The sequence below is a fragment of the Mus pahari genome, chromosome 18 (assembly GCF_900095145.1).
Source record: "Mus pahari chromosome 18, PAHARI_EIJ_v1.1, whole genome shotgun sequence".
In the NCBI taxonomy this organism is placed as follows: domain Eukaryota; kingdom Metazoa; phylum Chordata; class Mammalia; order Rodentia; family Muridae; genus Mus; species Mus pahari.
The window spans coordinates 37,486,600-37,499,506 of NC_034607.1; the positions used below are offsets into that span (position 1 = coordinate 37,486,600).

Consider the following 12,907-nt stretch of genomic DNA (forward strand, 5'->3'; position numbering starts at 1 on the left):
ACAGAAGAAAGAGGAGACAACGGTGCCAATGAGATCCAACGCCTGATTGCCTCCAAGCTAAAGAGGAAAGCGATGACCTCTGCTTCATGTTACTGTGTCATATATGTCTTCATGACTTCCTCATTTAGTAAGTAGTTACAGAGTTCACAGCTAATATTGGCCATCTTCACAGAGCCCTCAGCAGGGCAGCTGAAAACCCCTGACATCCAGCAAGGCTTCTGTCCAATGTAAGTGGAAAGTTACTAATGGCTTTGACCTCTGCACACATGCTGCTGAAAGTCAAGGAAGTGCCCCCGGGTGCAGAACTGTTTCTTCTAGTGCGTCCGGACAGAGTTGCTCACAAGTGGCTAGCATTGTGTGGTGACGACAAAAAAAAAAAAAAAAAGAAGAAGAAGAAAAGACGGAACGAAGCCCTGGCCTCCTCACATGAGCATCCTGCCTATGAAGAACTAGTCTACCGCATTTCATCATTATTCAATTGGAATACTTCTTAATTTCATATTTCTTGAGGCTCATTACACTTAATATAGTTTCTTGACAAGGCCACATTATGGTCATTAGCATTTCTAAAAGCTTGCTGATTGCTGAGCACATTAAAAGCCACGTTTTAATAAAGGTTATATCTTTAAACATAAGTGCCCAAAGTCAGAAAAGCTGTAAGCGAAGGTGTAATAATAAGCAAGTTTGTCTGTAGGAATGGAAACGTTTTCTGGCCGTGGCTCACTGGTTAAGAGCCCTTGCTTACTGCTCTTCCAGAGGACTGAAGTTAAGGTCCCAGCACCCCTATCAGGAGGCTCACAACTGCCTGGATCCCTAGGCCTCCAGCTCCAGAGGATCACACACCTTCTATGACCACTGAAGGTACCAACACACGCATGTGTCCCCTACCCCATTAAAAATAAAAATAATGAAAACATTTAAAAATCCAATCATGCAGAGAGTCATTTTAGCCTATGGAAGATATTTCTGGGACATCTGGCAGGGTTTGAGTGGGCAGCATGCAAGAAGCAGAAGTAGCTGGACCGCCGGCACAGCAGAGCACAGAGCCAGCCAGTCTGTCCACTCCACTTCGTTAATTCAAAACTAAAAGAGGAAAACGCATCACCCCGAGGCCAGAGTATCCAGTAAATGGTCAGACCTTTGTTAATTAATCACTCAAAGCAAAATAAGACAAAAGTTAAAACAAGCAAACAAAATCCCACTCATTAGTTAAACAATTACTACAGTGGAATGTTGTAGAGATGCAATTATATGTTATTATTTCCATATTGTTTATTATATAAAGCTGAGCTTTTTGTTATATAGAGATAGTATATGGATATAATTGCATGTTGTTTTATTATAATACTATATTATAGTTGTTTACTATATAGCTATAAGTAAGTTAAAACTAGTGGTCCTGAATTTTAAAAATGTTGCATAAATGCTTTAAATGAAACATTTGAAACTGCTTCTCACTTCTACAGTAGCCACAGAAGCAGAAATGCACTGTGTCCCTTGTCAACACAGGAAGTTGGTTATAAAGACATCATTCAGAACAAGAGTCAAATTCTGGGAACGCCTTTTAAATAAAACGGGTGGGGGAAGGGTGGATCAGAACACATCTACTTCCACTGGCTCCAAAATAGGGACTGTCGATGGTTCAGTAAGTCAAAGTGCTTGGCATGTGTTGTGTGACAAACTTCCTGGGGGAGATGCAGCACACAGGACTACTCACCCTCGACAGGGAGCTCGCAGCACGTCCCTGATACCGCCAAAGTCCAATTTGGTAACCCAATGAGTTTTAGTGATTACTTAGTATAAGTATGGGTGGCGAGTTCCTTATAGGAGCAAAATGACTCCAAGACAGCTGCATCTCCAAAGGCCACCCCAGCATGGGTGACAGCTCACAAAGCTGGGAACCTGGAGCAGAGCACACAGCCTATCAACTGCTCATCTGGATGGGGAGGACCTCTCCTGGTGCCTCAGTGGCTCTAGCTGTCTTCCAGATGGCTCGGCTGCTCTCCGCTCTTCAGGCCGCAGCTCTCATCTCGGAACATTCTTCCAAGCCCGGTTTGTCAGTCTGGGCAGCTCGGCTACTTTGCAGGTTACTCCGTCAGGGAGGGGCCTAGTGAATCTGACCATTTTAAGGGACTTCCTGAAGATATTTTGAGTTGTTTACCTTCCTTTTTAAAGAGCTTCCTGGCTGGAGGGGGGTGTTTTCATTTGGGAGGAAGCTGGTTCACTACAGCACATAAGCCTGATCACCCAATTTTGATCCCCAACAATCTGACTTCCATTCCCAGAACCCATGCAAAGGTGGAAGGAGAGACCTGATTCCACAGAGTTGTCTTATGATTTCCACACACCTACCATGGCCCACACACATACCACACACACACAAACACACCATGGTATGCACACATGCACCATGGTGCACACACATACCATGGTACACACTCATATACACATACACACACCATTGTGCACACACACAAATATGGTACACTCTTATACACATATACATGCACTATGGTGCATACACATACCGTGGTACATACACATGCACACATACATACATACATACTTATATTCATATGTATACATACATACACACATACACACATACAGACAACATGTTGCAAACACACATACACACACACACTATGGTATATACACACACACCATGGTGCACACATTCACACCATGGTATACACACACACACACACACACACCATGATACACATACATGCACCATGGTGTACACACATCATGGTACACACACACACACACACACACACACACACATATATATTCATACACACACACTATGGTACATACATACATACACACACACATACACACCCCATGGTGCACACACACACACACATACACACACACACTACTAATAATAAAGTTTTAAAGAAATTACTTTATATAGGTAAGTAGCAGTGGTTAACAGCACTTACTGCTTTTACAGAGGACCCAAGTTTGTCTCCTCACACCCACATGAAAGTTCACAACTACCTGTAACTCTGTCTGTTACTCTGCCTGTAACTCTAGTTCCAGGGGATCTGACCCCCCCCCCCAAGACTCCTGCATACATGTAGTGTACATAAACTCATGCAAGCAGACACACATAGCATAAATAAAATAAGCAATGAAAACACCTTTTAAAACATGCTTTATGTAGTAATTGGGCAAATCACTGACCCATGTTTGCATGTGCTGTGGACCATGTGAGCACAAGCCTCTGAGGGCTGTAATAATAGCTTGTTACTCGCTCTCTTCCTAGGCGTCCATCTGACCTATAAAAAGGAACAGAGACATTACATGCTTCCTCTGCCCACAGAGTAGGCTTCCCAGGTATTTACCTGAAGAAGCCGAGAAAAGTTACACTAAGCCCCTAATGTCTTCCAATGAGTCAATTGCTGATCTGAGATTTTGTTTTGGAACGTATTAATACTCACGATAGGTCACAGGTTTGCTGTGCCACTACTTATCCTTCAAAGCATATTGAATGAGCAGGAGCTCTGAGGATATACAGGCAAGCCGCGTGGACACTTGCCTGTGGGATGCTTACTAAACACTTAGCAGTGCAGTAAATGGATGTGTGTACAAGACAGATAGGTGCTCTCAGAGATGCTGCAATTGCCATTGGTAAGGGTATGGAAAGAGGTAGGAGCCAGGGTTGAGAAGGGCTCTGTAGGTAGGTAGTGTGTGTGTGTGTGTGGGGGGGGGGGATGTGCTTTCTCTAGGCTTTTGTAGCAGGTGAGTCTCACTCATTTTGAAAGGAAAAGGAAAAATATTACCACCAGAAATCACTCAGCATCATGAAGGCACCCCCCAGAGAAGAAAGTGTACTAGAAAAGTGGTTTAATAGATGCTTTCAGAAAAAGTGTCCAACAAAAATAATGTAGAAAAGAGACCACTCGCCGGGCAGTGGTGGCGCATGCCTTTAATCCCAGCACTTGGGAGGCAGAGGCAGGAGGATTTCTGAGTTTGAGGCCAGCCTGGTCTACAAAGTGAGTTCCAGGACAGCCAGAAAAAAGAAAAGAGACCACTGGATGGTTGAGGGACATCCAAGGGTTAATTGTGGTTACCACGGTTGCAGAGGACCCCAGTTTGGTTCCTAGCACCCAGGTCAGGTGGCTCCCAACCACCTGCAAATGTAGCTCTGGTGCAGTCCGACATCGCTGGCCTCCTAGGGCTCCTGCACACACGTGCACATGTGCATGAACACACATGCAGATGCTGTGAGAAGAGAGCCCAGGAAAAGTCAAGGGATCACCTCGTCTGTAACACAGAAACTAGGACATTCTAACTGGACAAGCGGCTAGCTCTGAGACCACCTGTTCTCTCAGAAGTCTGTCTACACAATCCAAAAACTGTGAGGCAGAGAGACAAAACAAATACTACAGGCAAGTTCATAAGCGAAAACTCAGAAACCACTCAGGAAAAGAAATCTCACGTAGAAGCACGCCGGAGGAGGTTCTTCCGCTAAGAACAAGAACTGATGGAATAACAGAAAATCATGTTTAAGGTAGTTGTGTTTAAATATGGAAAGAAGAAAGAAATGGAGCCTGGGAGCAGGAGCCTGGGAGCAGGAGCCAGTTGCCATAGAAACAAGCAAATGCATCTGGAAAGGAACATCAAAAATTTATTTACTGAAATGGAAGAAAAACTTAATACAGAGTTGACCAGAGAAGTAATTAGTGAATTAGAAAGTAAATGGAAGGAAATAGCTCATGAATCAGATTATATATGTATCTGATTATGTGTCATCTGATTATATGTATATATACATACATATATATATACTGTATATGTACAATGATATATATACAATGATCTATATCTATATCTATATATATTTCATATATATACACATGTAAAAACCATAGATCATTTGAGAGACCCGGAGTCTAAATAGAGACATATTAGGGGCCTGAGGGATGGCTCAGAGGTTAATGGCACTGGCTGTTCCTCTAGAGGAAGAAGGATCAGTTCCCAGCACCTACATGGTGAGTCACAATTCTCTGTAACTCCAGTTCCAGGGGATCTGGTGCTCTCTTGGCGCCTCCACCAGCACCAGGCACAGACATGGTGCACAGACATACATACAAAATGCCCAACATATAGAACAAAAGGTAATCAATCTTTTACAGGAGACATATAATAATCTGGGAGTGGTGGTGCATACTTTTGATTCCAACATTTAAGAGGCAGGTGGATTACTATGAGTTGGAGGTCAGCCTGGCCTACGCAGCAAGTTCCAAGCCAGGCAAAGCCATATAGTGGGACTCTGTCTACAAAAAACAGTAATAATTAATAATGATGATAAAACATATCAATATAAACCCAAGCCGAATTTCAGAGAAGTAAGAAGAGTGCGATATTATAGTTTATGTTTCAACTTTTAAAATCGCATGTTAGGTGCCATTGTGATAGTTTAATGTTTTTATGATATATCACACACGAATATTCTGGGTTTCCGATATCTTTCTTTTAAACTGTGTGTGTGTGTGTGTGTGTGTGTGTGTGTGAGTGCCATGTGTGCAGGTGTCTGAGGAAGCCTGAGGAGGGTGTTGGAGTCTCTGGAGCTGGAGTTCTAGGCTGAGCTGCTTAGTTTGTGGGGGGTCTTGTTGGGGTTTGGTCAATTTGTCACAAGTCACTGCCATCTGGGGAGAAAGAATTTCAACTGAGGAAGTGCCTGCATCAGATTACCTTGCAGGAAAGCCTGTGGGACATTTTCTTGATTAAGGATTGATGTGAAGAGCCCAGCCCACCGTGGGCGGTGCCACCCCTTGGAAAGTGGTCCTGAGATGTAAAAGAAAAGCAGGCTGAGCACGTCTCAGACAGCACAGCGGTCAGCGACCCGGTGAGCGACATTCCTCCAGCGATCCCCGTGAGCGGCATTTCTCCAGGGCCTCTGCTTTCAGCTGCCTTCCGGTTCCCGCCTCAGATTGCAGTCTTGGCTTGCCTCCATGACAGACCGTCACCTGTAAGTCAGATAAACCCTTTCCTCCCCAAGTTGCTTTAGGTCCTGATCTCTAGCACAGCAATCAAAAGCAAAGTAGGACCCAGCTGGTTGTGAGCCACCTGATGCGGGGTGCTGGGAACTAAAGTTAGGCCCTCTAGAAAAGGACCTAACTCCTAATTGGTGACGCCTAATCTCTCCAGCCCCACTGCAACAATGTTCTGTCAACTTGTGTGTCTCTGGGTCTCTCCTGGCTTCCCAAGACCTCTTCTTTCTTCATTATCACCTAATATTAGACTCTCTTGGTCTCCTTTCTAGACTTTCTGTACATCACACACACACACACACACACACACAGTGCACACGCACATGCACTTACTTGTGTGCCACACACACATTATCAGGGGAAAGGGAATTGTTTACTCAAAAAATATGATTCCGTTTCATGAGCAGGATAACAAAGGGGAAAAAATGCTAGCACGGTGGTTCTCAGCCCGTGGGGTAGCAACCTCTTGGGTTGAACAACTCCCAGGGGTCACCTATCAGATATCCTGCATCCCAAATATTTACATTACAACTCATAGCAGTAACAAAATTTTGGTTATGAAGTAGCAACGAAAGTAATTTTATAGTATGGAGTCATCACAATGTGAGAAGCTATGTTAAAGGGCTGCAGTGTTAGGAAGGTTTCGAGTCACTGTATTAGCACTACATGTGTAGATATGGCGTGAGAGCACACTGAAGCCCATCTGGGGAGCAGGTGTGTGGCCAGCTCTTCCTCATGGCTCACTTTTGACGAGTCATAGCTTCCGTGGGCCAACAGAGAACGGCTCTAGCCTGGGTGCCAAGTGGAGAATAATGGATTGAGAAGCATTTCAAATGAAAGAAGAGAGTAAAAGCTGGTCTTGCATCAAGCCAAAATCCAGGTATGATTTGATGACCGTTTAGACTATTGTTAGCAGTAGAGATGGAGAAAAACAGCAGAATCTGAGATACGACTTGAGGTTAAAGATTCGTTAATTCTGGGCTGGGAAGAGAGCTCAGTCCTGAAAGTGTTAACTTTGCATGTGTGAGAACACAAGTTTGAGCCAAAGAACCCATATGACAAATGCCAGGCATAGCAGCACACACTTGTAATTCCAGTTCTGGGGATGTGGAGGCTGGTGGATCCCTGAGACTAGAAGGCCAGCAAGCCTAGGTACTTAATGACATCCAGGATGACGAGGGACCGTGAATCAAAAAGAGAAGGTGGACAAGTCCTGAGGAACAGCACGTAAAACTGTCCTCAGGCCTCCGCATGCTCACACACTAGTGTGCACACACTCCCAGATCTGATGACACACTGGAATGAGGGAAAGGGGGAAGAGCTGTGTGGACTTCACGTCATTTGATCTGCTCACTGGAGGGAAGGTGGCTCCAGGACCTGAGGCAGAAAAACAAAACAAAACAAAACAAAATAAACAAACAAACAGAAAAACCGGAGAGGAAATCATCTGGGGATGGAGGAAGTCACACCTTCTGTTGAGTGTGTTGAGTCTGAGATGCTCATTAGACATGTGGATAGGGTAGAGGAGGAGCTAGATGGACACGCGTGGGCTTTAGGAGACTGACCCAGAGACAAAGATATTTAGCAGTCATTGTCCTGGCCTGTGGTGCACCGTGCTTCAGAGGCCTAGACAAGAGGGGCACAAGTTTGAGGCTAGTCGTCATGAGACCACGTCTCAGATTTTTTTCCTTAAAGTCATCAAGGGTCAGTAAGATGGCACGGCGCTTACCAGCATTCCTGATGACCTCAGGTCAGTTCCTGGAACCCACACATCTGAAAGAGAACGAACTCCTGCAAGTTGTCCTTTGACCTCCACATATGTATCACGGGGCACGCATGCCGCCCTCCGACACAGAGTTGGCTAATTAACTAGCGTAAAAAAAAAAAAAAAAAAATCACTGTAACACAGATTTCTCCTGAGAGTTTCAGGCTTTTAAGAGAAGACCATGTTTAGAGACGAGGAAGCAGGCAGAGGGCCTTACTACACACTGGTGTTGCTGTTGAAGGTGCTAGGAGAGAGGTTGAGGAAGCTACCTCCTGAAACAACCAGGGAAGAAGGAAGTTATCGGAACGGCAAAAGAGAGACCTGGGTCCCCATCCGACCCCCAAAACAGAGTGAAAAGAAGGAAGCTGTCTTTGAACTCAAGTGTCAGGAGCCTTGGTGAGGACTTTCAAATGTGGAGGTTGAATCCTGGAGACGCATAGTTGCAGGTCATTGTCAGTTCGTAGCCTGAGCGGAGAATAGAGATGATGAAGGAGCTGAGGGGACCAGGGGCTGGGGGGGGGGGTAGCGGGGGAGGCATCTCTTTAGGGGCATAGGTATTAAACTGAAAGATGGTAATGAAATTAGTCTGAGTCGAAACAACAAAGACAAGGACCAAAGTCCTGAGTAGGCAGGGAAAGGCAACCACCAGAGAGCAGGTGGCAATGGTCCTGTGCTAGGACAGGGACCAGGGCCTTCTACCTCTATGTGACAGAGAGGCAGGCAGCTAACGGTGAGACAAGGGGGATGTTTTGATCTAACTGTATCTTTGTTTTGCGTAGGATCTGTCTGTGTAGCTCAGTGTGGCCTCAAACTCAAGCAGCCTGGCCTTGATTTCAGAGCTTCCCGTCCTAGCCGCCTGACGGCTGAGATTACAGGCGGAGACCACTAGATGTTTTCTTAAGGATTTAGTTTTAGTTATTAAAAAGAGGGGGAAAGGGTTTGGCATAAGGACCTTAGAGAGCAGAATTTTTCCCTTGTGCCCATGTGTTCAAGGCTCTTCCCCATTTTCTCCTCTGTTAGTTTCAGTGTATCTGGTTTTATGTGAAGGTCCTTGATCCACTTGGACTTGAGCTTTGTACAAGGAGATAAGAATGGGTCGATTTGCCTTCTTCTACTTCCTAACTGCCAGTTGAACCAGCACCATTTGTTGAAAATGCTGTCTTTTTTCGACTGGATGGTTTTAGCTCCTTTGTCAAAGATCAAGTAACCATATGTGTGTGGGTTCATTTCTGGGTCTTCAATTCTATTCCATCTATCTTCCTGCCTATCCCTGTACTAATACTGTGCAGTTTTTATCACTATTACTCTGTAATACAGCTTGAGGTCAGGGATGGTGATTTCCCCAGAAGTTCTTTTATTGTTGTGAATAGTTTTTGCTATCCTGTTTTTTTTTTTTTTTGTTATTCCAAATGAATTTGAAAATTGCTCTTTCTAACTCTATGAAGAGCAATAGTGTTAGAAAGAGCAATTTTGTCTAATTGCCATAGCTAGAACTTCAAGTACTATGTTGAATAGATAGGGAGAGGGTGGGCAGCCTTGTCTAGTCCCTGATTTTAGTGGGATTGCTTCAACTTTCTCTCCATTCAGTTTGATGTTGGCTACTGGTTTGCTGTAGATTGCTTTTACTATGTTTAGGTAAGGGCCTTGAATTCCTGATCTTTCCAGGACTTTTAGCTTGAGGGGATGTTCAATTTTGTCAAATGCTTTTTCAGCATCTAATGAAATGGTCATATGATCTTTTTCTTTGAGTTTGTTTATATAGTAGATTACATTGATGGATTTCCATATATTGAACCATCCCTGCATCCCTGGGATGAAGTCTGATTGATCATGGTGAATGATTATTTTGATATATTCTTGGATTTGGTTGGCAAGAATTTTATTGAGCATTTTTGCATCAATGTTCATAAAGGAGATTGGTCTGAAGTTCTCTTTCTTTTTTTAGTCTTTGTGTGTTTTAGGTAAAAGTGTAATTGTGGCTTCGTAGAATGAGTTGGACAGTGTATCTTCTGTTTCAATTTTGTGGAATAGTTTGAAGTGTATTGGTATTAGGTCTTCTTTAAAGGTCTGATAGAATTCTCTACTAAACCCATCTGGTCCTAGGCTTTTTTTTTTTTTTTTTTTTTTGGTTAGGAGACTGTTAATGACTGCTTCTATTTCTTTAGGGGTTATGGTACTGTTTAGATGGTTTATCTGGTCCTGTTCTAACTTTGGTACCTGGTATGTGTCTAGAAAATTGTCCATTTCATCCAGATTTTCTAATTTAGTTGAGTATAAAATTTTGTAGTAGGATCTGATAATTTTTTTTAATTTCCATAGTTTTTGTTGTTTTTTGTTTTTTGTTTTTGTTTGTTTCTGATTTTGTTAATTTGGATACTGTCTCTGTGCCCTCTGGTTAGTCTAGCTAAGGGTTTATCTATCTTGTTGATTTTCTCAAAGAACCAGCTCCTGGTTTGGTTGATTCTTTGTATAGTTCTTTTTGTTTCTATTTGGTTGATTTCAGCCATGAGTTTGATTATTTCTTTCCATCTACTCCTCTTGGGTGTATTTGCTTCACTTGTTTCTAGAGCTTTCAGGTGTGCTGTAAAACTGCTAGTGTAAGCTCTCTCCAGTTTCTTTTCGAGGCACTCAGAGCTATGAGTTTTCCTCTTACCACTGCTTTCATTATGTCCCATAAGTTTTGGTATGATGTGTCTTCATTTTCATTAAATTCTAAAAGAGTCTTTAATTTCTTCCTTTATTTCTTCATTGACCAAGTTATCATTGAGTAGAGTGAGTGTTCAGTTTCCATGTGTATATGTGTTTTCTATTGTTTTTTTTTGTTGTTGTTGTTAGAATTTAATACCAGCCTTAGTCTGTGGTTATCTGACAGGGTGCATGGGATTATTTCAATCTTCTTGTATCTGTTGAGGCCTGTTTTGTGGCCAATTATAGGATCCATTTTGGGGAAGGTACCATGAGGTGCTGAGAAGAAAGTATATTCTTTTGCTTTAGGATGAAATGTTCTATAAATATCTGTTAGATTCATTTGTTTCATGACTTCTGTTAGCTTCACTGTTGTCTCTGTTTAGTTTCTGTTTCCAGGATCTGTCCATTGCTGAGAGTGGGGTGTTGAAGTCTCCCACTATTATTGTGTGAGGTGCAGTGTGTGCTTTGAGCTTTAGTAAAGTTTCTTTTATGAATGTGGGTGCCCTNCTGTCTCTGTGCCCTCTGGTTAGTCTAGCTAAGGGTTTATCTATCTTGTTGATTTTCTCAAAGAACCAGCTCCTGGTTTGGTTGATTCTTTGTATAGTTCTTTTTGTTTCTATTTGGTTGATTTCAGCCATGAGTTTGATTATTTCTTTCCATCTACTCCTCTTGGGTGTATTTGCTTCACTTGTTTCTAGAGCTTTCAGGTGTGCTGTAAAACTGCTAGTGTAAGCTCTCTCCAGTTTCTTTTCGAGGCACTCAGAGCTATGAGTTTTCCTCTTACCACTGCTTTCATTATGTCCCATAAGTTTTGGTATGATGTGTCTTCATTTTCATTAAATTCTAAAAGAGTCTTTAATTTCTTCCTTTATTTCTTCATTGACCAAGTTATCATTGAGTAGAGTGAGTGTTCAGTTTCCATGTGTATATGTGTTTTCTATTGTTTTTTTTTGTTGTTGTTGTTAGAATTTAATACCAGCCTTAGTCTGTGGTTATCTGACAGGGTGCATGGGATTATTTCAATCTTCTTGTATCTGTTGAGGCCTGTTTTGTGGCCAATTATAGGATCCATTTTGGGGAAGGTACCATGAGGTGCTGAGAAGAAAGTATATTCTTTTGCTTTAGGATGAAATGTTCTATAAATATCTGTTAGATTCATTTGTTTCATGACTTCTGTTAGCTTCACTGTTGTCTCTGTTTAGTTTCTGTTTCCAGGATCTGTCCATTGCTGAGAGTGGGGTGTTGAAGTCTCCCACTATTATTGTGTGAGGTGCAGTGTGTGCTTTGAGCTTTAGTAAAGTTTCTTTTATGAATGTGGGTGCCCTNGCATTTGGAGCNTAGATGNTCAGAATTGAGAGTTCATCTTGGTAGATTTTTCCTTTGACCAGTATGAAGTGTTCTTCTTTATCCCTTTTGATAACTTTTGGTTGAAAGTCCATTTAATTTGATATTAGAATGGCTACTCCAGCTTGTTTCTTGGGACCATTTGCTTGGAAAATTGTATTCCAACCTTTTACTCTGGGGTAGTGTCTGTCTTTGTCACCGAGGTGCATTTTCTGTATGTAGCTGGGTCCTATTTACATATCCAGTCTGTTAGTCTATGTCTTTTTATTGGGGAATTGAGTCCATTGATGTTAAGAGAAATTAAGGAAAAGTGATTGTTACTCTCTGTTATTTTTGTTGTTAGAGGTGGAATTATGTTTGTGTGCCTATCTTCTTTTGGGTTTGTTGAAAGATTCCTTTCTTGCTTTTTCTAGGGTGTAGTTTCCTTCCATGTGTTGGTGTTTTCCATCTATTATCCTTTGTAGGGCTGGATCTATGGAAAGATATTGTGAATATCTATGATAATTGAGAGCTTTGCTGGGTATAGTAGCCTGGGCTGGCATTTATGTTCTCTTAGGGTTTGTATGACATCTGCTCAGGATCTTCTAGCTTTCATAGTCTCTGGTGTGAGAAGTCTGGTATAATTCTGATAGGGCTGTCTTCATATGTTACTTGACCTTTTTCCCTTACTGCTTCTAATATTCTTTCTTTACTTAATGCATTTGTTGTTTTGATTATTATGTGACAGGAGGAATTTCTTTTCTGGTCCAGCCTATTTAGAGTTCTGTAGGCTTCTTGTATGTTCATGGGCATCTCTTCCTTTAGATTAGGGAAGTTTTCTTCTATAATTTTGTTGAAGATATTTATTGACCCTTTAAGTTGGGAATCTTCATCTCTTCTATACCTATTATCCTTAGGTTTGGTCTTCTCATTGTGTCCTGGATTTCCTGGATGTTTTGGGTTAGGAGCTTTTTGCATTTTGTATTTTCTTTGACTGTTGTGTCAATGTTTTCTATGGTATCTTCTGCCCCTGAGATTCTCTCTTCTATCTCTTGTATTCTGTTGGTGAAGCTTGCACCTATGACTCCTGATCTCTTTCCTAGGTTTTCTATCTCCAGGGTTCTCT

General features: G+C 42.3%; 1 protein-coding gene across 1 annotated transcript in view; it reads left to right on the forward strand.

The window, feature by feature from the left end:
* The first annotated feature begins 5,858 nt into the window (after positions 1–5,858).
* The window catches only part of Lpin2 (lipin 2), a 105,774-nt gene continuing 98,725 nt past the window's right edge, over positions 5,859–12,907 (forward strand). The window contains exon 1 of the mRNA XM_029531179.1: positions 5,859–5,983. The gene's annotated coding sequence lies outside the window, so the exon portion shown is untranslated. The remainder of the gene's footprint in view (positions 5,984–12,907) is intronic.